The 24540-nt window shown below is 45.8% G+C and overlaps 1 long non-coding RNA gene across 4 annotated transcripts in view; it reads left to right on the plus strand.

The window, feature by feature from the left end:
* LOC141577139 (uncharacterized) overlaps nucleotides 1–24540 on the plus strand; it is a 440247-nt gene that overhangs the window by 230971 nt on the left and 184736 nt on the right. The gene's annotated exons all lie outside the window — the stretch shown is intronic.

Below are 24540 nucleotides of genomic sequence, written 5' to 3' on the forward strand. Positions count from 1 at the left end.
TCTCAAACTGTTTCTCATTTCTTATACTAGACACCCCTAAATTCCAAGGGGAATGGGATGTTAATGAAGCCATGGAGTTTAGGAAAAAGATACAGATTTCATTTCCATTTAAGCATCGATGTATCTCCATCCTAGGCAGTATCGGTTCTGTGGTATTGATAGGGGAACTAAATAGCAACCAAATTTATAGAAAATAGTGGGTCATTGGGTACACAAGTTCTTCTTTTCAACATTTTTGTAATGTTTGCAGTTTAAGATGACCATTCCTGAGAAACAGGCAGCCTCTTAGAATGAAATAGCATTTTCCCTGAACCATACTAAATTTTTATTTCGTAGACAGCAGGAAGGACAATCACACATTCAACAATTGGGGACCTCAAAGATAAATGTAACTTTCTGAGAGCACACTCCCCCCGTCTCCCTCTGTTCTTTTCACTGTCCCATTGTCCCTGAAGGCTCTTTCGTATCTTCTGCTCATGACTCCAGTAACTCTTCCTCCTCTTTCCTCACCTGGTAAGTTTACTTTTCTACTTTAACCAAGCAAACTGAAGCCAAAGAAGAGAACATTCACCAGCAACTCCTAGCACATCCGCTCACCTTCTGATGTCTGTGACCTCACTCTCGCTTCCCCACCTCTTATTACAGGTGACATCAAAAGCCATATCATCCAAAAGTCGCCAGGGGGCCCATACATCCAATCTTCTCCAAGCTGTCTCTCCCACATCCATCCTCTCTGTCACTACCTCATCTATTTTGTTCTCCTGCTAGTTGGCTCCCATCAGTATATAAAAGTCCATCCTCTTAAAAGAAACAAACAGCACTCCTTGACCCTAATTCGCCCCCACCAATTGCCACCCCATATCTTTGCAGCAAATCTTTAATGAGTAGTTTAAACTCACTGTCTAAATATTTTCTTGAGCCATCCGCTTTTGCACCCACTCTGGCTTTTCCCCTGATCCCTCGCTCTATGGAAACTGCACTGTCAAGGCCATCAGTGACCCCACGTTGCTAAATATAGTGGTCAGTTTTTAGTCTTCGTCATGCTTGGCCCTTTGGCAGCATTTGACCCAGCTCTTCCATCCCTCCTCCCCCGTGTTCCTGCTTTACTTGACCTCCAGCCTATCGCTCCGCTTTCGATCTTCTGGCTGGTTTTTGCCAACGTCTCCTCTTTTTTCCAAACATTTACTGCGAATGTGCCCCGGAGTTGGGTCCTGGGTCTCTCCTCAATCTCTCTGCTATAACTTTGGTGGAAGCAACCAGACTTGGAAATTGACATGCCATCAATTTCTCGATTTGTCCAAACTCCCTGATTTGCCCTTTCCATTTGGAACTCTCTCCCTGATACTCATATTCTTTTTCTTTCACTCATCTTGCTTTCACATTCATACATATGTTCTACTGTGTAAATTACTTTTCCAAATTTTGAATCAGTCCATATATATCATGTAAAATGCTCAGATCTCTATTATTTCCACTAAGATGCTTATTCTACCTTAGAACCTTTCTGCATTTCTGTATTTATGTCAATAAAGTGAATAGTATTTCTACAAGCCTCATAGTTAAACAGTGTGTTTGTTTGGGGCTATTATGTAACATGAAATAATGATACATCAACATAGTCCTTTTTCATTTAATTTTATGTAACACCAAGATGAGGTTTTTGCATGAAGACTGGTTTTATTGAAATTTTACCTACGTTATGGACAGTCAGTTTATGTGAAAGCCCTCATTTCTCCTCTTTTCTGATATATTTTCCATTTGGCTATTATAACATATACATTGGCATGAAATAAAATTCCAAAATCATTCACATAATAAAATCAATACATTTAAATTATATTTTTTAATGTTAATAAGAAAGAAAAAGAAACCCAAACTCCTCTACTTATTAGGCATTTCTGTGGCAATATCTAATAGACTCCTTAACCATGACATTGAAGAACTGAGCTGATTCCTACCCCTTTCCACCTGCTCAGCCCCATCTTGTCCCATCCCCTGTGGATGGAGAGGACATCCATCCCATTTTCCAGGTCCAGATATTGGAACCATGTTCTTTCTCTCTCTTTCACTTACACACACACACACACACACACACAGCAAATACAGCTTGTTAGAAAATCCTGGCTACTCTGAATTCATTAACCACCTACTCCCTGTTCCCCACCCTCCTAGGAGCCACCTTCAACCCCTTGTTGGACACCAAATAGCCTCCTTCTTCCATCTTTGCTTTTCTACAATCTCATCCACACAGAGTCAGAGGGAGCCTATAAAAGCATACATTGAGGGGGTGGGTGTAGCTCAGTGATACAGTGCATGCTTTGCATGCATGAGATCCTGGGTTCAAACCACAGAACCTTCACTAAAATAAATAAATTAACCTCCTCCCAAGAAAACCCAAAACAAAAGCATAAATTGGACATCACCCATCCCATCAAAACTCACTAAAAGGGTCACCATTCCATTAGGAGCCAAAGTCGTCCCAAAGTCTTCCAGGACCCGGCCTGCTCTGCCTCTCCGCCCACACTCTCCCCATCACTCTGGGGGCCTCTGGCTCCGGCTCTTCCTTCTTCCTCCGGATCTATTCTGCTTCAAGTTCATTACTCCGTGAGATCTGCCAGGATTGCCTTATTCCCTCCTGCCTGCCTCCCACCCCACCACCATCACCTGAGTTTGCTCATATCACTCTTATTTTTCCCCAAGCTCTTGCTACCCCCATCATGTTGCCTGTTTTCTCTGCTAAAACTCTGAGCCCCCAGTGATGGGGAGTCGTGTCTATTTTGTTGACTAATAAAGCCCAAGAGCCTTGGGAACGGGTATAGTTACTAGATTCCCATAAGTAGTAGGAGCTTATACAGATTTGCTGAATGAATGCAGAGGTCCTGGTCCAATTCGATGGAGCACTTCTGTGTCCTGCTCAAAGATTAACTCTCCTTTCCTCCTGAGAGAGGGTGACCACTTCCTTGGTGATCAAAGGCAAGATCTATTTTCTTTATGCTGTTAACCTTAGGCGGGGAGACTGGGGGATCTTCATTTATATTTTAAAATTTGATTCACTCTGCAGTTTGTCTCCTGTCTATGTATCCTTTTGAGAAACCGTTTATGAGTGATCATTCTTCCATCAGATTGAACAGGATCCAGGGGGAAGTACCAAGCCTGTCCCATCGGCCATCCTGTGTGTCATGTCCTGTGACCCAGTGGATGCTCAGCATGTATGTGAACCAAAAGGAGTGAGTGAAGAGATGGGAACATCTCATTATTGTGGTGGCTGCACTCTGTCCGATGCCTTGAGATATGGGGAAGGGTTTACAACTGCGGAGGCGAGATGTCAGGTCCTCTGTGCTCTTCCTGAGTGCCCTGGCCTTACCCATTCCCCCAGCCCCCTCTGGGCAGCCAAGCCCAGGAGCTGGGCCACCGGCAAATGTGCTGATCAATAATCCACCTCACCCAAAGTCCGGGGGTAAGAGCGGCCAGCACAAATGGTTGTAGACTCTGAAGTCAGGTCCTTGGAGGAATTCCTCACTGAACAATGTTTTGGACCTTTTATTTTTCTCTATAGCCTCCAGCTGAAGAAACAGATTGCCTTAGGTACATGAAAGTGAGGACACCTACTATCCCCATGGAGCCCAGTTGGGCCTGGGAGTCTGCTGTTTGTACAGCCGGTGGGCTCGTGTTGCTTTGGGCATCCCTGTGCCTGAATTCCTGCAGTACACTCGGTGGTAAGAACGGGGGTGCCTGTCAGGGAGGGAAGCGGGTCGGGAGTCTACACAGCTGGGGAGACGTTAACCTGGGGTGAGCGGGAGCCGGCTGATGCAAGGAAACTCGGTGCAAGGAACTCTCCAAACTCAGAGAGGTTCCCACTCCCGCAGGGTCCCTTTGATCAGGGTGCTAGGCTGTCAGCACTGCAGGGTCCCTGTGAGGATCACGGTGCCTTCAGGCAGTGGGAATTAAGGGGTCCAGTGGCAATTAAATTGACTGTGCACCCAAAGCCAACCCCTGTCTGTTTCAGCCTGTTTCCTAATCTGCAAAACTGGAATGATGTTAACCATCCCGCAGGTTTGTTGATGGGCTGGGACACACTAGACAGCCAGGAGCTGGAATTCCTCTGTGCCCTGATTGTTATCCTTCCTTCACACTATTTACTCTCACAAGTTCAGTCTCTCTGTCTCTCTCTCATTCACTTGTAACTTTCTCTCCTGCTCTGGTTTCATTTGATTCCCACCCTCCTCCCAATCCCCAGATGAGTGAAATTAATTTCTGTGTGTCAGTTCCAACTTCCTGGGAAAGATGCTCTGTCCTCTCTGGATTGGTTGTCCAACCCATCAGTTGCAGTCAGAGGAGTGAGTCCCTCTGTGACCAGAGGAGGGGCTCTGCCCAGCCACCCAGCCACCACTGTGGGAGCACATAGCTCTCCGAGGAGGAGGTACTGGCTGTGACTTGGTGTCACTAAGTGTGAATTTATCTCTCCTCTTGCCCCACCTTCATCCTCCTAAACAAAGATGAAAATTATACACTCCCGAGATTTGTGTCATGGAACACTCAGGGTGGGGGCTAAGAGGGCTGGATTCCCTGCTGAATGTAAGGGGCTACAGTGATTCCTCAACGAGAGCTTGTAAAGGAAACAGCACCAGCCCCACTGGACACTTAGGGTGCTGAGTCTGCGTGACATTGAGCCAGGCTTCTGACCACAGCTCAGGGGTCTGGTCCGACCGGTTAGTCTTTGAAACCAACCAGCTTTGGATTCCTCAATCCCTCCCTGAGGTTTTACCTGAACCACGAGCTTCTGTATCTCTGAAGACAGATGATGAGGACCCTTCACGTAAGACATTTGCACAGCCCTGTGCGGAAATTTGTGCTGCACGGTCTGCCCTGCGAGCTGACCAAAGTTCGTATTTTACTGATCTTAGAAATAGTCTGGTTTCCTGATGCACTGTTTCACTGAACAAGCAACAGAAGCCACCTCTGGCTGATAAAAATCAAAAAGGGACTTAATGAAAAGATACTGGGAGTGTGCATGAAGTGGCCCAGACCAGAGCCGACCCTGGGGCCGTAGGAGATGTTGGGGAGCCCCAGGCACCAGGCTGCGCAGGGTGCTACCGGGCCCCCTGCTGCCCCAGCAGGGACCCCCCCTCCTCCTGACACTCCACCTCACTGCAGGTTCATGTCCCGGCAGGGCCAGGTCACACTGAAGCCACCAGCACACACCTCAATGGGGGAGTTGGCCCCTTCTCAGCTGAGGGCGTGCCTGGTGTGGGGAGAGGCCCAGTTAGAGGAAGACGGTTCCCCTACTGTTCCGAGTTAATGCGCAAGTCAGTGCCCATCACTCAGGAGAGCCGGGCTGGCCTGACCTCATTGTGGTGACTAGGCCGTCTGAGTTCACGTATTACTTTTTAGGTTGGAAGGCCCAAGAGGGAGAAAAAGTGGAGGTTCTAGTACTTATTTTATATTTCCCATGTACCAGGTGCGGTATGCAAGCCACTTCAGACAAGGCCCATAACAACCACATTAATAGGCCACGGAGAAAGTCGTGCATTCAGGCCTCTGCAGCCCCGAAACGCGTGTCCTCATCAGTTCCGTAGTTACCAGTGGAAGTTGTAGGGATTTATGGGACTGTGTGCTCCTGTGGGGCTGGGATGTGTGTGTTTAAATCCACATCTTCAGAAATTCGGCCAGAACCACAGCCACTGATTGTCTGCATGGAGGCAGAGGAGGGGAGGCTTCCAGCCTCTGGTCCAGCTCGTGTGGAGCTCAGAAATTGCTCCTTCTGTCCTGAAAACAACACCAGAGCTGAGGGAGCTGAAAACCCACTGCTGTTCTTAGACCCACAAGAAAACTGAGGGGGAAAGCTGCTCCCAACCCAGAGAGGCAGCCGGGCAGGCTTGGAGAGTCACAGCTCCCAGGGCAGAACCCGCTATTGTAAGAAACTAGGGGGCAGGCAGATTTAACAGGTCCCTGAGGCCAGCTGGAAACAGCGTGGGGAAGTCTGAGTGTGACAACTTCAGGGGGCCAGTCAGAGGGGCCCCCTGCTCTTTTTCATGCATTTTACTTCGAGGACAGTACCCTGTTCTCAGAGTGAAAATCATAGGAAAACTCCTCATGGTTCCTGCCAGGAAAGGATAAAATAACTCTAATGAAATACACCCAGAACATTCTCTTCCATTGTGGGGGGTTGTGTTTTTTTTTTAAATGAGAAATTATTTTACCAGAGCCTAACCAGCCTGGGGGAAGGGAAATCCCTTCTGTCTCACCCAAATTGGGGTGAAGGGAAAGAGACACACTTGTGCAGGTCACAGCTCAGGGCACAGGCTCAATGAGAACTAATCACAGGAGTATAGATGCCCTGCTCTGTTCCACTACCCCAACACCTTACCTCCATGTCAGTAGGGCCTCTGTGTAATAACAGGAATAAAATTAAAAGAAGTTAATGTCTCAGGAGTGTCTAGGGAAAACCCAAAGACAGCGGGCGGATGAAAACAAGGACACACTGGCAGCTTTAGCCTCTCACACCAATGGCTGTAGCAAACTACACACAGCCCATCCCAGTAGATAAACAGAAAACCTCACAGAAAAAACTATTTATTTTGGTTCTCTTACCCAGTGCATTCCATGGTGCATCCTCACCTAGAATTGAGTGGAAGCAAGTCCATTTCAGAAGGGACATAACTGAAGAGGAATGGCTTTCCAGACTCTGAAGGGCAGAGAAACACCAGCCTGGGTTAGAGAAAGGTGAGGGGTGGGGTAAGGGGTGGGCTGCCTTCCCCAAATAAGGAACCTTCCTGAGGCCAGCACAGTGGGAGGGAGGGCCATGGGGTGGAAGCAGATAGACTTCTTCCTGAGAACTGATGGGATGCCTCAAAGGGACCATTCAGGTGCCCATTCAGGTGTCTTGACGGTGGGAGCCAGTTGGTCTGCCTCAGAGCCCAGGACTGAGGTGGGTGCATAGCAGGCAGGTCTTACTTAGCCGGATCCATTTCACTTCTCCGAAGCCCTGTGTAAAACATGAAGCGTGAACGGCCTGGTGAGCACAGCTCTGCCCTCAAGACCGGTTTCTACTCCTCTCTTCCCAGAGAACAGCATCTCTGAGCCCGTCCTGGGTGACCTCACAGAGATCACTCTAGTGGCCCAGGCTAGTGACCGGGAACATGTACCTTCCTGCAGCCAACCCCAGACGTCCACTGATGCATCATATACTGGCAAATATGTGAGTTCATGTGCATTGGTCTAACAGCAGAGACTCTGCCACAGGCCCAAGAGGTGGTGTGTGGGACATACAGGGGTGCAGGACTGTAAGCAGTGCAAAGGTGTAAGTGGTGGCAGGGGTGCAGGGGCTGTGGAGGGTGAAGGCAGTTCAGGGGTTGTGGGGGTGCAGGCAGTGCAGGGAGTGTCAGGGGTGCAGAGGTACAGGGAGTGTAGGGGTGCAGGGAGGTGCTCAGGCAAGTGCACATCCTCGCAGTCAGCCTGACCACGGGAGGCTAGTGCAATGGTTTGGGGCGGCGGAAGCGGAGGCGGCGGCGGGTGGGAGGCTGCCCGGGCAAGCCGGTCGATTTCTTCTCTTCCCTGCAGCCTGGCCTGGGGGTGCCTTGGCCGCCGGAGATTCGCCAGATGTTGGACTCCAAGTAAGCTTGCTCCTGGGAGGTGGGGCGGTTAGGTCAGCAGGCGGCGGCAGCGGTAGGGGGGCGGAGCGGGGCTGCCCCTGGCGAACTGGTGGAATAGCTGCCTTCTCCCGGCTGCCGGGCCTGGGAGCAGCCTCTGCTGCCCCAGGTCGCCGGACACACCTGTCCCACTCAGCTTGCTGAGTGGGGAGTGGAGGCGGTGCCGTTAATGTGCGGGGACCACGGGGGTAGGGGGGCTGCCGCGGGGGAGCCGGTCAATTCTCTCCGCACTCCCCCGCGGCGGAGCCTGGGGGCGGCCTCCGCTGCCCTAGAGGCGGGACGCCGGTCTCCAGGTGAGCTTGGTCCTGGGAGGTGGGAGCAGCGGCGCCAGGGGGAGGGGGTCCTTTCCAGGGAGCTGCTCCATTTCTTCTCTCCCCCGCGGCCTGGCCTGTGGGCGACCTCTGCCGCCGGAGATTTCCCTGAGTCCGACTCCAGGTAAGCTTGCTCCTGGGAGATGGGTGCGGTGCGGTCAGGGAGCTGGTAAGGTGGTGGCTGCGGGGATAGGGTGGCTGCCCCGGGGTAGCTTGTGTATTAGCTCCATGTCTGCACCGCATGGCCTGCAAACGGCCTCTTCTGCCCCAGGTCCCGGGACACCCCTGTCCCACTTAGCTAACTGGGGGCGGGAGGCAGGGTAGTCATGGTGCAGGGGTGGCGGGGTTCGGGGGCCTGCAGCTGGGAAGCTGGCCCATTTGCTCCCATCTTCCCCGCGGCTTGTCCTGGGGGCGGTCTCTGTTGCCCTGGGTTACGGGACACGTGTATCCTAGTCGGCCTGACCCCGGGAGGCTGGCGTGGTACGTTGGGTGTGGTGGCAGCAGCGGTGGGTTTTCCCATGAAGCTGGTCCATTTGCTCCCATTTCCCCTCATGGTTTGCTCTGGGGGCGGTCACTGTTGCCCCAAGTTCACCGGACGTCCATCTCCAGGTCAGCCTGCTCCCTAGAGGCGGCCACCGAGAGGTCAGGGGGCAGGAGCGGTGGCTGATGCGGGGGGATGGGGATGCCTTGGGGAGTTGGTGGATTGGCTTCTGTCTCCCTGATGGCCTGGTGTGGGAGCCGTCTCTCCTGCCCTAGATCACCAGACACACCTGTCCCATTCAGCCTGTTGGGAAGGGTCGCCCTGGGCGGTGCCTTTAAGGTGCGAGGGTGGCAAAGGCGGAGGTAGAGGACCTGCAGCGCGGAGCTTGTCAATTTGCTCCCCTCTTCCCCGCGGCCAATCCTGGTGGTGTCCTCTGCTGCCCAAGAAGCTGGATGCCCGTCTCCAGGTCAGCTTGCTCCTGGGAGGCGGACGCGATGAGGTCGAGGGGCAGGGGCAGCCGGCCGTCGCAGCTTCCTAATGGGGCCACTTCTTCTCCTTTCCCCTGACCTGGCCTGGGGACGGCCTCTCCCGCCCAAGATTCGTCTGACACACCACACCAGGTCAGGTTGCTCCTGGGAGGTGGGCGCGGTGAGATCAGGGGGTGGGGAGGAGAGGGGTGCTGCCTATTGTGAGCTGGAGGATAACCTCCCATCTCTCTGGAGGCCTGACATGGGGGCAGCCTCTGCCGCCCCTCGTTCCCAGGTCACACTTCTCAGGGTCATATTGCCCCGGGGGTGCGTTAAGGTGCGGGGGTGGCGGGGTGATGTCGAAGGTATGGAGCCTGCCGCTTGGGAGCTGGTGGTTTAGCTCCCATCTCCCCAGCAGCTTGGCCTGGGGGTAGCCTCTGTTGCCCCAGGTTGCAAAGCACAGTTTCCCTGACAGCTTAGCCACCTGAGGTGGGCAGGATGTGCTGAGGGGGCAGAGGCAGCTGCCAAGGCAGCGACGGAGGGGGCTGTCCCAGGCCAGCTGGTCTATTTGTTCCCATCTCTACCTTTGCTGCCCTAGTTTTGCAGGACGTCCTTCTCCAGTATTTCCTTCTCCTGGGAGGTGGGCGAAGTGCATGCAGCCCAAGGTCTGGGCTCTCCCCTGGGGAGGGGCAGAACTCTATTGTTCTCATTTGTCTTTATTCTTCAGCGAAGGGGTTACTGGACCCAATTCTTAATTCTGAGAATGTGTAGCCTATGTTAAGGAAGAGCTGCTGGACAGTGTGGTTTCTAGGTGAGTTTTCACATCAGCTGATGCCCAAGGCAGGCAGGAAAGCTATTACTCAGAGCTCCTTAGTGTGGAGTTGGGGGGTGGCCCTGCTGTCCTCACCATACTTTTTAAAAATGTGTCACTCCCCTTTTTTTCCTAGGTGACATTTTAGGTTATTGGGTCCCAGATTGCTGGCACAATCATCCCTGTTCTCAAACATCTTTTAAACTTGGATGAAGTGATAAGTAGGGGAAGAAGATGATTTGCTGAAAGGTAAGAATACTTAAATTTGCATTAAAGCTACATTCTGTCAATCTTTCTCAAATGATTTTTCTCGGATTCAAAATCCACGACCTAATGAATGTTGTACTCCTGTGTAAATCATTGATCTTCAGATCAAATTTGTTAAATGGTCAATGAGATTTGTTAAGTAGATTATTCCTGAAAGGAAAAGCTCAGGCTTTTGAGAATTCCTTGTCTGATGTCACCCAGGCAGTCACAGTAGAAGACAGAACTGATATAAAAATCCCTCAGCTGCCTGAACTGCAAAGCTTCTGGGATTACTGATCCCTGAAATGCAGGTGACTCTTGATGATATTCTGGGGCTTGGTTTACATGATCAGATTCTTCCAGTCCTGTAAATGGGTTCCGTGGCCCCAGCCCCGGGAGAGCTGGTCATAAGGTCCATATCGTGAGGGGTGGGATGGGAAGGCAAGGTCTAAGAGCTGGAATCACTGAGATTCCACACTCGCTAAACACAGACTCCAGAGCCTAATTGTTGTCAGGTTCTGTTCTGGATTTGAGAGTGTGTTCAGACATGATTCTTGCCCTTCAGGGGTCACTGCCTGGGTGGAAGTAACCTTTACACAAATCTGGGAAGGATGGCAATTAAGTAGATGGGCTGTTATGGTCCTCAGTATGCCCAGGCTCACTCTTCCAGGCACTCTTGGGACTAACGAGAGTCATGTTATTCACTCATTCACTGATTTATTACCCTTGAATTGATCATTTGTCCCATAGTAAGTGAAACAAGGGATCAGGAACATGAATTTTGTCCCCTCTCCCATCACTGATTGTATCTGTCAGCCGGGCGCCCTGTGTATGCATTGTGAAATGGTGGTATTTTTTGCCCAATGGGGCAGCACTGACAGTTCTGAGAATCAGGGGAGTCTCGTGGGTAGGACAGAACCGTGACACACAAGGCAACACGCCACCATGTGAGACAGCATTGTCGATGCTCAGGTGACCCGATGTAGACCGCGGTGCTAAACCTGAGCGTGTTCAGTGATCTTGGCTGCTCTAAAAATACAGACTACAGGTCCCAAACTCTGGAGACGCTGAGGGTCTGCACCTCAGAATTCTGCATTTTAAGAAGCACTTTAACTAATTCTGATGAAGATGATCTGAGTGTCCCAATGAGAAACACTGGGGTGCGATTCAGCAATACTGAGGATTCTCAGGGAACGATGTCTTTTCAGGTTGGTCCAAGGTCCCTCACTTGAGACTTTTGCCTTGGGTTTAATTGTATGTGTTCAGAATTGATGTCTCTCATTTCCAGTGCTTGTCAGCATGCTCTGTGCAGGGACTTGCACTCAGTAGATGGCAAAAACTATGATTCTTCAGGTCACCGAGCTAGAGTGTGAGTGATCTTTTATTTTGGTTTTCTTTATAGCAATGCAGAGTCTCCCGAGAAGAGATTCAGTCTGAACAGCTTTGTGTCAGACTTTGGAAGACCGCTGGTGCCCAAGGTGTTCTCTGGCAGGGCAATGACGAATCTAGGTCCCTCTTTCACTGTTACATCAATCATGTGGGCCACTTGGACAAGGCCAAATTTGCTATCACAACCATAGCCCTTGACAGAGATATTCAGCTCCAGGAAGCCATCAGATGCAGCAGGTGGCCAGAGGAGGAGGCGAACGGGCTCATAAAATGTGACATCCCCAACTTCATCAATACGGACCAGTACTCTTCCTTTGGGGAAGATGATCTCCTGATTTTGGAACCACCAATTGTTCTAGAAGATAAGCCAGTTGCTCAGACCTCACACATAGACTTGAATTGAGAAACGTGCTTTGTCAAGTGTCTTTCTGAAGATGTGAAGTTTGTCTTTGTATGGCAGGAATTCCCCTTTCACAAAATTGTATGTGTTTGTGTCTGAGAGAGAGAAATGGAGACAGACAGAAAGACGGAGACAGAAGAGCACCCCCTCAGAAGAGAGCTAGTTAAGGTCAGTTTTGTGCCTTTAAAAACATTTGGGGTTTTGGTGGGAACAAAGTATTTACATTGTCTCATTCTCCTAGTTGGAAACCTTGGCCCCATACTCAGTGTTAGCGGCCTTGAATGGGGATTGGCACGGTGCATTTCATCTGGCGCTGCCACATCCATGCTCTGCCTTTAGCACGTTGCTTTGCCTCTCAGGGCTGCCACCCTTTTAACTGTAAGGAGAGGAGTCTGGAGTAGGTGATCCATCCCAGCTCTGCTGTTTTGCAAATTTCTGATTTTGTATTCGGATGAGGCTGGGATACACCCAGAGCAGTATAAACCAGGCCCTACCTCCTGTCTCTTGCTGGGGCATCCCTTAGGCCTGTGCCTTCTACCCAACCCTTTACTGAGCCCAGCTTTTGTCAGGAGCCCAAGAGCCTACCGAGATGGCAGGGGAAGTCTCTCGTGGTCACGGTGGCCATCATTTCTATTGGTTGTGCTGAAACAGCTCTTCTGAGATCCTCCGGCCACCCTTGCTCCAACCTGAGGACAGCCCTACCGTTTCTTTCCTAGGAGGAGGATCAATCCGTGGTGCATTTTATGACAATCCTGTCCCCAGGAATGCACGGAAGGTTATCAGCTGAGTGAGGTGAGGTGCCTCTGTTTCTCTGCGTCCCTGTATCTCTGTCTGCTCACAGTGCCCTGCCTCCGGCTACTGAGCAAGAAAAGTGCTATTCACCATGATGGGTGTTTTGCAGATGTGTAGGTGATGGTCGTGTAGCTCATGTGTGGGCTTTGAGCTGGGATGGTGAAGAGCTTATAAATACCTCATCAACATTTATTCGAGGTGGCCTGGTGCCACACAGACTTGATTAATGAAGGCATCAAGCCTACATACTGGTTTGGAAACAACTTGGTTTTGATCAGTCACACTGCATGCATGACTCGCTGCTAATCTCTGGGTGGTTTTTTCATTTTAGATTTATTCACCCAGTGTCTTGCTTAAGCTGAAAAATACTTTTATTTCACCAGAATATTCTCTGATTCTTTGTTTTCACTCATCCAGTTTTTTAATTCCTTTAAAAATGTTGTGTTTATAATGCCTCCTTATTTCTATCATCTCTAGGTTCCCAGTGGCCTGAGCCATGCAGCAGACTTTATGTAGGAACTGTACCACCAAAAGAAATCCCCTCGCCATAATGTCTTTTGAGGAAAATATTATTCTTTAAGACTCTAACACTAAATCGTAGAAGAAAGCATGGAACATTTCTTGTAGTTAATACATGTTCATGCAAAAAGAAATTTGATATTTTCATTGAAAAATGTTGACTTTAATAACTTTTACTAATGTGAATATTATTATTCATTATTTAATTAACCAAATAATACCACAGTTATTTATCATTAAGATTGAAAACTATTTACACAGTCTCTCAATTAGAAGACTGAAGTGTATTTAAAAGATGGAAAAATACCCATGATGACACCATCTTTTTTATTAACTAAATATCAAGAACTGTGCAGGGTTAAGATTTGACCCCCTGCAAGCTGCCAGGTTAGCATGAGGTAGTCTGTGGATGCTGCCAGAACACAGGACACTCCCCCAGGATCAGAGACAAAGGACTTCCTGCCGGCACAGCAGGCAGCCTGGGGTTCATGTTCATGTTGCTTCCTGAGCTCTTTTCCTATTGCTGTTGTAACTAAGGACCACAGACTCAGTGCCTTAAAGTAACACACATCCATTGTCTCACTGTTCTAGGGTGCAGAAATGCAAAGTCAATGTCAGTGGGCTAAAACCAACGTGTGGCCAAGGCTACGTTCCACACTGAGGCTCTTGGGAGGGATTCATCTTACTACCTTTCCAAGCTTGCAGAGGTGCTCACACTCCTTGGCCCAGAGCCCTGTGTCACTGTGACTTCTGCTGCCACATCACATCTCTGTCTCTGACCAATCTGCCTCTCTCCTCTAAGGACCTCCGTGATGACGTTTGCTTCCCACAGTGATCTGCCATCCCAAGGTCCTTGACAGTCACACCTGCAGAGTCCCTTTTGCCATGCACAGTGACATTCCTAGGTTCTAGGGATCAGACCGTGGACATATTGGGGGCCATTATTCTACCGAGTTCTTCCCTTGGCCCCACTGATTCTTGTCCATCCCACATGAAAAATGCATCCACCTCATCCCAACACCCACCAGAGTCTCATTTACTACACCATCAACTCAAAGTCCAACATGTAGTCTAACTATTATCAGCTCAAAAGCCTAAGTATTTTCATCCTCAACACCTAAGTCAGGCATGATTGAGACCCTGGGTGTGATCTTCTCTGTTCAAATTCCTGCAATGGCTTCTCATTTCACTCAGTGAAGAAGCGAGTGTCCTTATGGTGACCTTACAGCTTTCCTCCCCCTCCCGAAGCTGAGCTCATCTCCGGTTTTCTCCCTGGCTCACTCCGCTCCAGCCACACTGGCCTCCCTGCTGTCCCTTGGGAATATCAGACATGCACCCACAGGCCTGTTGCCCTGGCTGGTCTCTGTCCAACTCATATGCTGAAGTCCTGAACCCCAGGACTACAGAACATGACCCCACTTGGAAATAGGGTTGTTGCAGATGTCATTGGTTAAGAAGAGGTCATTAAGTTGGGCCCTAATCCAGTATGACTTGTGTCCGGATAAATAGGGGCAATGTGGACAGAGAGACACGTGTACATGGGAGATGACGTGATGAGATGTGGAGAGAAGACGGTCGTCTCCAAGCCAAGGAGAGAGGCCTGGACCAGCCTCTCCCTCCCAGCCCTCAGGAGGAGCCTGCCCTGCTGACACCCTGCCTGCAGACTCCCCGCCCCCAGGGCTGTGAGACAGTGAGCCTCTGTGGTTCATGTCACCCAGTGTGCGGTGCTGTGTTAAGAGGGAGCTCAGCAACTAGCACCGCGTTCTCAAGGTCCTCAGTGAGCCCAGCTCTGGCCATCTCATTTTAACCTGGAAACTGCCTTCCCCTTGTCTCTGCCCCAGAAACCCCCTCTCCCTGATCATATTATTTCTATCACCTTCTAGAATACCATATATTTCACATGACTGTCAAGACTGTAGTTTATGTTCTGCTCCTCCTCAGTCCTACAGGGACAAGGATCCTTATTTGTTCACTGACGGACCTCAGGTGGCTTGACCTGTACCCGTGGCACAGCAGTCAATACAAATTGGCCGGATGGAAGGAGGGATCATTCCTTACATTCACAGGTGAGTGAACGAAGATTCCGGGGGACTGAGAGTTTCGCTCAGGCACAGAGCTGGTAAGTGTCAGGCCAAGGTGGGTTTCAGGTACCTATGAACCTGAGGGAGGCTTGAGTGATTCTCTTTCCATTGATTAGTATTTCTCAGGTGTCTCTTTTTCTGGCTCTAACTTTTGACTTCTTTCTGTTATTCTTCTAAGCTTTCAACCAGTTTTAAGTTTTAATTCTGCTTTGTCTCAGGTAAACAAATAAAATCTGTAAATCTTTCAACTCATTATATATTTCATCTAAATACATTGTGATTAGTGATGATGTTTTATTTCTGGCATCTTGTTTTGTGATTTCTATTTGCTTTGCTCTGCTTTTCTCCTGCCTGTTATATACCTTGCAGTCATGGTTAAGAGCATGGCGTCTAGAGACAGCCTATCCGGGCTTGGTTCCCTCCCTTGCTAACCATGTAACCAGTATATGTAATCCCTTTGAGACTCACTTTCTTCATGTACAAAAAGTGGTACTATCCGCCTCAAAGACTGTGAGCATTAAGTGATAAAATAGATGAAGAACTTAGAATAGTGACCGGCCTATTTTGGGTTCTTCATTTTGACTTCTTTATTTTTATTCTCTTTTTAAACAATTACTTTAGAGATTACTGTTGAATTTTAATGAACACCCTAGATATTGAAGATTAAAATGTTACTTAACCCATTCGTTGAATTTTATATACCAAATGATATCTGTGTTTTATTTCCATAAGTTCTGTTTGGTTCTTTAAAAAATTGATCTGTTTTCTTTTTCATGATGTCCTGATTGTTCATTATGTTATATAAGATTCATTTTATCTTTTAATGATTCAGTCATACTTCTTTTATGCTCTCTCTTAGATTGTTTCATAATTTTAGGCTCTGGAATATTAATCATCTTGTGTTTTACGGTTAGATCTTTCTTCCCAGTGGCACTGATTTCCTCCTGTTTTTAGTTGTGTGTCTGTGTGTGTGTAGAGTTGTGAGAGCTTCTCTATAGTGAGTACATATTTTTTCCTATGATTGTCCCTTACATCTTGGTTTTTAAAGTTTCCCTAGAGAACAATTTTGTGTTGCTTATCCTAAGGCTCCAGGTGATATGATCAACCTTGAATTATTATATTTTTGGTTTGGGAATTCCGGAATCTTCAGTGGAGTATCAATTTGGATTCCACATTCATATAAAGCAGGGGCGTGGAGATTAGATTTTTTAAGGGAGACTTTGTTTTTCCCTAGAGAACCGGTTGTTACACCCCTTTCCTGTGTGCACATGTGGAGAACTTTGAGTCTCCCTTTCAGTGAAGAGGCAAGTCTTCCAATACATCTTATGCAGAGGTTTCTATAAAGGAAGACTCTTCTACATCTGGTATGGACCCTGTTTCCTAAATGGACATTGTATCCCTATTTATGTGCAGATGAAAACCCCTTCCCTCCAGGGTGCGGTGGCATAAGCTCACAAGATTACCATTTTGGCGTTAAGTGTCCTCTTTGTATTGTCACCTGGGAACTTCTCTTTCCATAGTTAGCTCTGTGTTACTTTTGTTGTATTTTATCCGGCATTACTGAAAGTTTTACTTAAAAGGGATCCTAATTAGCTCTGTTTACCTGTTTCCAGAGCTGAAAGCTTCAGTTCTAGAGTATCTGTTTGATGTTTCTTAAAAACACATTCCAGTATATTTCTCTGGTGAAAGTCTTGACCCTGTTATATATTCTCCCATCATTTCCTTATTTTCTTGAATGTGTTAAAAGTATTTTATAGCCTTTATTTTTAACTCTGATGCCTACATCACCTGGGGTTTGCATCCTTTGTCTAATATTTCTTATTCTCATTTTATCCATCATATAGTCTTGACATGTTGCATGTCTAGAAATTCTTTATTACATGGAAGACATTGCAAATGAAAAATCCATATCTTATCTTCCGTAAGAGGTTTTCTACCTTCCCGTTAGGCAGACAGGGTGAGGGACTGATCATCTCACTCCAATCAGGCCCTGAGTTGTGTCAGGACAGAAGTGCCGTTTTTCTTAAGACAGCTTTGAGGTATACTTGGCAAAATAATTTTCACACATTTAAAGTGTACAACTTAATACATTTTGACATGTGTATCCCCAAGAAACCATGACCACATTCAAGAGAGTGAACATACCCATCACCCACAAAACTCTTCTCCTGCATTTTGTTGTCCCTCCCTCCCTCCCCATCTATTCCCCTGGAAACCATTGATCTGCTTTCTATCACAACATACTGGTTTGCATTTTCAAGATCGTTGTATGAATGGATTCATGCAGTATCTACTCTATGTTGTCTGACTTCTTTCATTCAGTGTAATTATTTTCAGAGTCATCTGTGTTCCTGTATTAATAGCTTATTTTTCTTATAGCAGAGTATTGCTTAGTGCTGAGTTTTTCCTGAATAGTTTATTGTGAGCAGTGTTTGGATAGAACATCCTTTGTTTCTTCATTTACTTCTTGATGGATGCATGGGTTGTTTACAACTTGAGCTATTATAAATAATATTGAAGTGAATATTTAGTTACAAGTCTTTGTATGGACATATGCTTTTATTTTCTAAAGCATCAGATGAGGAATATCTGGCTTATATGGCAGATTGGTGTTTACCATTTTTAAAGAAACTGTTAAACAGTTTTCCAAAATGGTTGTGCTATTGTAAATTCCTCGTGGTGTGTATCAGTTCTGGTTGCTCTATTTCCTTGCCAGCACTTTGTAAGGTCGGTCTTTCTAATCGTATACATTCTAGTAGGTATGTGTACTACTATCTCACTGTGGTTTTTAAAAGCATTTCTCTAATGACTAATGGCATCTTTAATCAGCATCTTTTCATATGCTTATTATCCATCTGGATATCTTTACTGAAGTGTGTTTTCTGGCCTCATTCATTCATTCAGGTGTTTGCATTATTATTGAGTTTTGAAAACATTTTATTCTGGATCAGACACAAAGAAAGACCTTTACCAGATATATGATTTGCAAATAGCTTCTGTCTATGGCTTGTCTTTTCATTTGCTTTGCAGTGTTTAGAAGAGCTTTGAAGAGTCTTCATTTTTGTAAAGTTCACTCTATCAGTTACTTTTTTTAAAATAGATTATACTTTTGGTGTCATAGCAAAGAAATATTTGCCAAACCCAAGATCATAAAGCTTAAGCCTATGCTTTTTCTCCTAGCTGTTTTATAGTTTTACATTTCCTATTAAGATCTATTATCCACTTAGAGTTAATTTTTGTATATTTTGTGAAGTGTGGATCAAAGTTCATTTTTTTTTTTGCATATCACTATCTAACAATTCCAGCACTACTTGTAGAAAAGATCCTTTTCTCCACTGCAACCTTTTGAGAATCAATTGTCTATATAAGTGTTCGTTTAGTACTGAACTTTCTATTCTGCTCCATTATTCTACTTCCCTGTTTTACACCAACACCATACTTTCTGATTACTGTAGCTTTATAAAAAAAGTCTGAAAATCAGATAGTGTAAGTCTTCCAAATTTGTTTTTCTTGTTCAAAGTTGTTTTGGATATTTGGGATCCTTTGCATTTTCATGTGAATTTTAGAATCAGTTTTTAAATTCCTTACATCCTCTTCTGCCAAAATTCCACCCATGTCTTTGGCCATCTCCAAAGCCACATTTTCTGAAGAGGTCTCTCTAGATCCTAGGTGAAAGTAATTCCTCTTTCATCTGTGCTCCATTCACATTTCTTAATATTTGATTACATTTATTCATATTTGGCTTTATGCACTTGTCTGATCTTTCCTGCCATATAGTAAACCTCTCAAGATTAGGAATCTTGACTTGGTTCCCTCTGTCTGCTGAGAAAACTAGTTCTATGCTTTGCAGGAGTGAGCCCCGCAGTAAGAGGTATCTGCAGCACACGTCTATCTCATTGTTTGCATATTGTCAAGGAATCCTGCAGATTTGGAATTGTTTATTGATTGTTGTCTCCAAGACGGCTAGGTCTTTTTTATTTCTATTACTACTGCTGCAGTTTCAAAGAACAATGGGCTAATTATTTTCCAAATATGAAAACATACTGTAATTGAGTTGTGATGCAAATTATGTGCTGCTGTGTCTTAAAAACCTGCTTAGTGTTCACAGGCCCCTTCACTCATGGAACTTTTGGGAGAATGACATATCCTTAGAGATAACACTGCTGACTTTGGCGACTTGAGCAGCAGTATCTGAACTCACTCCTGCTGTTTTTCCAGTGTCCCCTCTAGCCCTTCTCCAGCCCTCCATGCCCGAACCTGCAGTTCTGCCCTCGAAATGCCTATTACTTCTCAGGAAGACTTCCCTATGAAACATAATCATATCCTTCTTGTGGGGACATTCAGTCCAGTGACCTGACAGCAGGGGAAAATGTTTAGTCTGCTCTTGGTAGAGCCTAAACTCTTCCATACTTATTAGAAGCAAATCCAATGAGGAAACTGTGTTGGCATCTAACAAATCAGCATAAATGTCTGATGAGGAAGATCAGCTTCCCCATCCCACTCAGGCGTCATGTTGGTGTGACACTCACCATGGCTAACATTTTCTCCTGTGTGCAATGTAAGTTTCAAGACATTATGAATGGCTTTTTGTTTTTCTTCATTGGTCTTTCCACATTTACTGTGTCTGGTGAGATTATATGAATCCTGCTTATTTTCAGCCCAGCACTTACCCTTTTTAAAGGATCACGTGTTTAAAAGGCTAGTGGACAATTTGTTAGAAGATAGAAATCCTTAGATTTTGGTCCTAGAGTTGAATCTTGGTTAGGGGTGAATGAAAATTCCCATTAAAATTTTAAATTCAGTGTTACAAAGTTTTAAAAATAATTAAATATTAGCCAATTCCATTAAACACTTTAGCAGTTATTTACTTTTAATCCTGCTTCTGGGGCAATTTTGCAATGATTCCCTCCCTTTGTTGATTCCCTCTTTGTCAGAATCCTTGAGAGGCCCCTGTCATCACTGTCAGTATCATCATCATCATCATCATGGAACTGATTCCTCTGGAAAGTTCTAGGAAAATAAACAGATGTGTGGGGTTATGTGTAGGTCAATGTGTGCATATACAATAAGAACAGTTATCAGACATTAGATGCAAGATATCCATTTTATTTAGAGAAGAATGTGGTCATGAAATCCTGATGTGGTGAATGAAGGAGCAGTGGGAACAGGATAGTCAGTGGAAAGGAGGAGGAAGTGAGCGAAGCGGGGAGCATAGATCCTTGGTTAGCCGATCATCAAATTGGTGTGAATGAGGGGAGTGTGGTGGCAGAATCATGTTCCTCCCCTGCCACAGGTTAGCCAACAGTGACATGTTTCTGTACATGGCAAAAGGGATGACAGATATATTAGGAGAAATATCTTAGAGGATTTCGGTATTCTAAATTCTCTATTAGCCTTTTAAACCCATGATACATTATTAAAGTTTAGTGGAGGACCACAAATAAAAAGGATTCATATAATCTCACCACACATACTGAAGGTAGAAAGACTAAGGAAGAAAAACAAAAAGTCATTCATAAGTGCCTTGAACCTTAAATTGCTCATGGGAGGAAATGTCACACAAGGTGAGTGTCACAGCCACATACATAATGCCTGAATGGGAGGGGAGGAGGGGATCCTGAGATGAGACAATAGGGTGAGTAGCCTGGATTGTCCAGGTGGGCCCAATGTAATCACAGGGGTCTTTAAAATTGAGGACGTAGCCCAGCTGAGTTTAAAATCAGAGGGAGGTGTAGCCATGGAGCAGTGTTCAGAAAGGCTGCTGGCCATGAAAATGGAGGAAGTCGTGGGACACAAGCTAAGGAAGGTGGGTGACCTCTGGAAACTGGAAAAAAAAAACAAAAACGAGGAAACATTCTCTTCTAGATCCTCTAGAAGGAAGGAACTCTGCTGGCAACTTGAATTTAGCTCAATGAGAACTGTGTTGGATCTCTGACCTCCACAGCCATAAGCTGATAAATCTGTGCTGGTTTAAGCTGTTAAGCTTATGGAAGTTTGTTACAGTGGTAATAGAAAAATATCATAGTGAGCGGTAGTGTAAGGGATTAAAGTTCTAGGCTGGGGTGTGGAGAGGATTCTGACATTTACACCTAAAAAACAACCAGGTGCAGTGGAAAGGTGTTTTAAGGAAGACCTACCTGGCAGGGCTGTTAATAGGACTGTTTGGTGTGAGGAGAGCATTGGAGTAGAGGAATGAAATAAATCTCTACCAGAAAAATAAGGAATAAAATATAACAGTGCTTCAGTGTTAGTGGATGCAGGAATGGAAATGGGCAGAGAGATATAAACATTACTTTGAAATTAGCTACAGGTTTGATGATTGCATGTTGGGGAGAGTTAGCCGATGTGTGGACTGAATGTTTGCATCCCCTCAAAATCCATATGTCAAAACCCCATCTCCCAGGGTGATGGTATTGGGAGGCGGGGCCTTTGGGAAGTGATTACTAGGATAAAATAAGGTCATGAGAGTAGAGCCCTCATGAATGGGATTAGTGCCCTTATAAAGGGCCCCAGATTGCTTGCTTCTCTCTGCCCCATGAAGATAGTGGGAAGACAGCCATCTTCGAGTCATGAAGGCTATCATCTCCCAGATGCATTGACCTCAGCCTCCAAAACTTAAGGAACATGCTGGTTGTTTAAGCCACCTGGCCCATGGTAATTTGTTACAGCATCCCAGACTGACGAAGACAGTGGAGAATGCCTCTGAGTTTGACACTGATTGCCTGGAGAATGCTGAAACCCAGGGAAGTGGGCAGCACAGATGTTTACTCATTTAATCCTGGCAACACGGTACGAGATGGAGTCTACATATTCCTCGCTATTTAAAAGGGAAGGAAAAAGAGGCACAAATAACAACAACAACAACAACAACAACAACAACAACAACAACAACAACAATTTTTCCAAGATTCACACAGAACCCCTGGAGGCAGAGTGAGAATTTATACTCAGGCAGGCTGACCCGAGAGCCCCTGCTCATAACTACTAAGTCAGATCACCTTGCTTATGTGGATCAATTTTTTTCAAGTGTGATATGAGGGTACTGTGTCCAGTAACTTATAATTTCAAAATAACTCACTGTAAGGGAAACATTAGTCGCAGGCATTGCAAACCACAGTAAGCTACACATACAAAAATAACTCGTTAGGGCAAGATAACCAATAATGTTTTTAAATATTATACTTTCTGTACCTTTGCAATAAAATGTGTATTTATAATTCTGTCTGCCTACAGAATAACTTCATAATCCTGAATGTGGCTGGTGGCTCCCATGGTGGACAGCACGGGCCTAGAAAATTTAAGTGACTTGTCCAGCCTCGCCCAGGAAGCTAGTGGTGGGATCAGAGATATAGGTTGTGACTTTTCCTTCCTATCCAACAAGTCCCTCATGGAGGCTTAGAAGCTTCTCCTTTGGTGCCCAGCTGTCTATTCGTACTTATGACATCTTGTCAGGTGTCCCAGCCTGCTCCTGAACATAAGCCAGTAACAACATCTGCTCTTTTCTGGCCAGGTAATACATTCTAGCAGCTTCCATTGACTTCTTGGCATCAGTTCTTACCTGGAAGGGTAGTGGCTAGAGATGCAAATGTGTCCACATGACAGGGTTTTCATAAACATAGCAGGAGTTGTCAAGAGAAGAAAACGTCAGGAAGACGAGTGGAAGCAGGTCATTTAATATACCAAATGGGTACTTTCAATGAATGTTTGTGTTTCCAAGTCCAGACTTGTTCTGCTCGTGCATTACAGGCCAATAAATCGGGAGACCAGGTTTTGGGGGCAAGAAACAGCGACTTTAATTTGGAAACCCAGCTGAGAAGATGGAAGTCTAATGTCCTGGAAAACCATTCCCCAAAGTCAGAATTCAGGCTCTTTTTATATTAAAAAGGGGAAGCAGGAATGCTTGGTTGCTGCAAACTTGGTTTATGAATTCTTTGCTGTTAGAGCCTTTTGTTCTTGCAGCTCTTAGCCTGGGTCAGATCCGTGTAAACCTCCAACAAACAAATGTTATTTTCTATTCTGTAACATGTTACCTTATATGAATGGAAAAGTGTTAATATCCTTTAAAGTCAGAGCCTTGAGAATAGGGTCTCCTGTATATTTCAGGATCTAGGCAACATTGTTTTACAAAAGGTGCAGAACAAACAAGACTAAACCTAGGAAACAGGGCACAGGGTTAAACTCAAAAGAACAGATATAACATGGAGTCAGATTTGTTCTTTCCTATTTCAGTAGTGCCATGGAGAAGGCACTTTGGGCAGCTTGTTGTAGGGTCCTGGAGGCTTTCTCTCTCAGCCTCTGGGCGCCCCTATTGCAAACCCTTCTTAGCTGTTTGGCCTGCTGGAAAACCACTCCGACTGTTTTGCCCGTAAGATGCGTTCTGTTTATAACTCATCTCTACTCCTTGGAAAACAACTCAATAAAAACTCAGTTGGTTTTCCACCAGCCATGGGCAGGGGTGAGGAATAGCACTTTATTATTTTATAAAAAAAAAATAAAAGAAATCTTAAAACAGCACTGGGCACATAGGAGAGAGTCAATAAATGCTTCCTGGCTAAAATCAAAATTGATGGCTCAGTGATTCCATGGCTGCTGTATTTGCTGAGCTTGCTACTCCTTTGCTCCATTACACATTTTTTTTAACTGAAAAAGAAATACATGCATGTGGTTAAAAAAATTCAAACAGAGCACAAAAATACACAAGTGAAAGAAGTTTTCCCTCATCCTCTCTTCTTTCAGCCCTCCCTGGAGATGCCACTGTTTATTATCCTTTGTTTGCTTTTCCAGATAGGCTATGCACATTCCCACATATGTATGTAAATTCCTTTAAACTTTTACTTATTTTTAACTTAAAGGGGTTTAAATCCTCAAGTGGCTTCTGCCTGGGTAATAGAACAGAACAAATCTGACTCCATACTACATCTTTTCCTTTGAATTTAACCCTGTGCTCTGTCTCCTAGGCTTCATCTTGCTTGTGAAACAGTGTTGCCTAGAGCCTGAAATATACAGAAGAGCCTAATCTGAAGGCTCTGACCTTTAAGGATATTTAACACTTTTCCATCCATATAAAGATAACAAGTTGCAGAAAAGAAAATAACGTTTGTTTTGCTGGAGGTTTACAGAGATTTGACTCAGGCAGATAGCTGCAAGAACAAAGGATTCTAACAAAAAAGAATTCCTACACCAAGAAGTTTGCTACAACAAAGCACGTAGGAAAGGAGCCTGAATTCTGACTTGGGGAGATGGTTTTCCAGGACATTTGTTTGCCATCAAGGTCTACAGAAACTTGCTATTCCATGCCCCAACACCTGGTCTCTGAAATTATTGGCCTGTCCTGCAATGAGGAGAATGAATTTGGACTCGGTAACACTCCTATCTACCTAGCAAGCTGGGCACT

The sequence above is a fragment of the Camelus bactrianus genome, chromosome 3 (assembly GCF_048773025.1).
Source record: "Camelus bactrianus isolate YW-2024 breed Bactrian camel chromosome 3, ASM4877302v1, whole genome shotgun sequence".
In the NCBI taxonomy this organism is placed as follows: Eukaryota; Metazoa; Chordata; class Mammalia; order Artiodactyla; family Camelidae; genus Camelus; species Camelus bactrianus.